Genomic DNA, 4,229 nt, shown 5'->3' with positions numbered 1-4,229 from the left:
TCAGCATAACACTTTGGGCTTTATTATCTTGTCAGTCACTACCTCTTAAAGAAAAAAAAAAAAGACTAGAAGAAAAAATATTAAATTCATGTTCTAATTATAGATTTTAGAGTTAGATAGTACAGGTGAGGGGGAAACTGTAAAGAATTAGCAGAATTAGGTCTATGTACAAAACCAAAATTTTGTCATGAAATTTTGCCATTCCACTCTTCCCTTAGTTCACCAAAGTCACCAAAACATAAAATAAGACTGGCTCAGGTAAATAGTGCTGCCAACCCTGATATAGGGGAGTTGTATGGAAAAATAGTAGAATTACACAGCATGAAAGCAGACCATGGTTTAAATTATTAGACAATTTAAATTGTGGGTAAATATTTAAAACTCCTGAACAATGTTTTTGATGGTCTTCTATCCACCCTATTTGGTAACAAAGTTCTCAGATGTTAGGTCATGTTTCATTTGCTCAGTCGGGGATCACTCAAAACTACTAGACAAAAAAGTGAGAGGATAGATTTAGAAAATATCAGTGATGCTCAGATGAACTTTTAAGACCTCATATTAAGAGCTAAGCAAATGGCCACACTTCCTATATTTTGACAGAGATACTGCTGGAAAAATTAACATTAAGATGCCATAACAGCTACCTAACAAATATATATATGTTTAATGCTTATCATAGGCCAGACATTGTGCTATGTGCACATCATATGTATTATTTCATTTAATTCTCACAACAATTCTGTGAGATGGTTACAGCTATTATAGTCATTTCACAGATGATGAAACTAAGATTCAGAGCAGCTGATCTTGTGAAGCAGCTGGAATTGGAACCCAGGTTTGTTGAACTCTAGAACTAAAGATCATAACGTTGTCTTGTAATATATTTATTTACAAAACACTTCATTATTTATAAAGATTTACTAACAGTTTATCTTATTTATACTCATATATCTGCTACTTTGGGAGGCGCTTTACATAGAAAACAGCATTCTTTTTGACAAATATGACCAAATTACTTTTATTTATAATTTTTGATTTATATTTCAGCTAGATCTAAAAAGCTGAAGGAATTTACAATGAAAGATACCTATGCAATAACATTTAAGATAATCTTTGACATTTTGGAAAAATAAGAATTGAGGAAAAAAAGTGTATCTCCCAAGTAGATGCAAAGCATTATAATGATTGACACTTGAATCTAACTCCAGTCTTACAGATAACCAAGGCAAAAAGCTAAATAAGCAATATGTACCTCTAACATTTGGTAAAAGGAAGTATACTGATCTGTTAGGAGAGACAAACTTTTTTTAGAATTGAAGTCTGAAACAAACAAAAGCAATTCAATGTCAATAGACACTGAGCAACATAATAGACAAACATCTCCTAAGGGAACATTTGTTACAGCTGCTCCTTCCCTGAACTGTGCTTTGCAAGGTAAGCTCTGTCCTGAGTCCAAACCAAGCCCTTCCAAGAGAGAACAAAGGTCGGAGATGTTGAAGATTTCAGCAAATTTCTCCTCTTATTTCTACCAAGCCTTTGTGAACATTGCTCTTCATTTTGGCCTGTATTTCTCCCTCAGGGACGGAGAACAATGGAATGTCAGTCAGTCTCTGTAGTTAAAACTTTTTCTTTAAAATTCAATTAAGTTACACCAGGATTTACAGGCAAGATTTTTTTTTCATTGCTCCCATCAGCAAATTTGTTTTAAAATAATTGTAAATGAGGTATATACTTAGTTCTTGGTTAAAAAATATATTGCTTTGTTAAGTATTAAAGATTATTTGTAAGTCATTGTATTAATAATACTAATAAAATTTATCAAGCCTTTATAGCAAGGGTCAGTGAATTACCACTGCCTGTGGGCCAAATCTAGCTCACTATCTGTTTTTGTAAATAAAATTTTACAATAGTACACAGCCACACTCATTCATTTATTTTCTGTGGTTGCTTTCAAGCTAAAATTGTAGAGTTGGGTAGTCGCAACAGAACCCGTGTGGCCCACAAGGCTAAAATATTTACATTCTCACCTGCCACAGAAAAAGTTTGATAATTCCTGCTTTATAATATGTATAACTTGCATAACTGTTTTGCATAACTTGCCTTATTTCATCATTATCACTACCCATTTAGTAGCTATGGTTGTTATCTTACTTCTACAGTGGAAGAGATTGAAAAGCATTTGTCAGGTTAATGCTAAATCAGTGAGGAAATATAGCTCCACTAGGAAAATGTTATTAAATTTATATCCCTAAAATTTTTAGAAATCTCTTGAAATCTTTCCAAATGTTCTGGTATCTTTGAAAAATGTAAACAGTTTATTTATAGAGAACCCTGCCTCTGAGGTTGACTCAAAGGTTAAAGAAGGCTCATCAGTCTATCCTTCTGCCTCCATATATCCTGAACATCAAACTATCCCAGGAAAACCATCTAGAGTAGTTTGTTTCAAAATATTAGCCACAGACCACCTACATCACAATAACTCAGGAGCTTATAGAAGTGAAGATTCCTGAATAAAAATATAGTAATAATTCAACCTACTGAATAGAAATCTCTGCTGAAATCCACAGTTTTCATAAGCTCCCCAGATGATTCCTGTGTACATTAAATCTGGAAACCATTAGTCTGAGATCCCTCAAAAATAAAAATAAAAACTGCTTTCAGAGAGTAGCCCATGAAATTTCCCATTCTCCAAGGACAAATTCCTCCTTCTGTTCAGCCTTGGTGCTCCAGCTGCAGTTTACAATTTTTGTTCTTCTCCTGTAAAGAATGTCAACTGGTTATCACCTTCAATAGTTTCCATACGTCCCCAAAGTTACGTGTTTGGAGCTTGCAATAGTATTGGGAGGCTGGGCCTAATGAGGTGATTAGGTGAAGTCTCTGCCCTCATGAAAAGGTTAATCCCATTATCTCGGGAGTGTGTTGGTTATAAAAGCAAGTTTGGCTCCCTCTTTTCCCCACACACTCTTTTTCCCTTCTGCCTTCACCTTTGCCATGGGTGGACACAGCAAGAAGGCCCTCATCAGATGCTGGCCCCTTGGTCTTGAATTTCCTAGCCTCTACAACTAAGCCAAATAAATTTCTGTTTATTATAAATAACCCAGTCTCAGATATTCTGTTATAGAAACACAAAATGCACTAAGACACCCCTCTTTTCCAAAATCTCTCCTTGTGATGGCTCCCTTTACTAACCTTTCTTTTAACTCTTCTCTTTATGATAGTTTCTTAATTTTTTCTATCAAAAGCTAAATATGGCACACTTGTTCTTTACAGAAAAATAAAGATATTTTAAATAAAATACTAGGGCCATGGTATGTAATAAAATTTGAAACAATAACTTCAAATAGTAAAGATTGCAAATGCTTAACCCAGAAAGAATCCAGCATCCACATTATAATGAGGATAAAAAGGGAAGCCTCTTTCGTATCATCAGTCTTTCATCCTGGAAGCTGCCGCTACTGACCTGCAACTTTGGCTGTTTCCAAGGAGGCAGAATGTGTTAACAGGACTCACTTTCTTGCCCATTATGCCCTGTGACTAAATGGATTAATGAAGCTAAGTAAAAGGCTTCTAAGACTAGATTCTACTTAATCCAGGTCAGATGTCAAAATGAGACTAAATATGCAAGGATTTTATTAAGGAAAATACCCATTTGAAAGAAAACAAAGAGAGAGTATGCTAAGGTTTGAGTGTGTCCCCCAAAAGTCCATGAGTTGGAACCTTAATTCCTCCATGCAGCAGTGTTGGGAGGTAGAGCCTAGTGAGAGGTGTTTGGGTCAGGGAGGTTCCAGCATCACGAAGGAATTCAGGCAGCCATCTCTTTCCTTTTGCACATGTCCACTTCCGCTTTCACTTCTCTGCCATGTTATACTGCAGATCAAGACATTCACCAGAGGCCAATTAAATGACAGTTCCTTAATCTTAAACTTCTCAGCCTTCAGAACTATAAGAAATACATTTCTTTTCTTTGTAAAAGAAAATAAATTTATTTTGCTTTATATATTCTGCTATAGTAACTGAAAGAAGACTAAAATAAAGGAGTGAAAAGCTGGAAGAGTCATCAGATTGCAATACAAGTCTGATACTGAGTGAAAAAGAGAGGGGAGAAAGGTTGGGTAGAAACATCTTAGACTGCTGTGCAGTCTAAGGAAGATTCATCAGGGCCATTGAGAAGTCTTCAAGCCACCAAAGGTGTCCCAAGTCTCTCTAACATACTTAGCCACTGGCTGAAA

The sequence above is a fragment of the Hylobates moloch genome, unplaced genomic scaffold, assembly GCF_009828535.3.
Source record: "Hylobates moloch isolate HMO894 unplaced genomic scaffold, HMol_V3 SCAFFOLD_8, whole genome shotgun sequence".
Lineage (NCBI taxonomy): Eukaryota > Metazoa > Chordata > Mammalia > Primates > Hylobatidae > Hylobates > Hylobates moloch.
This window is presented reverse-complemented; position numbering follows the sequence as displayed.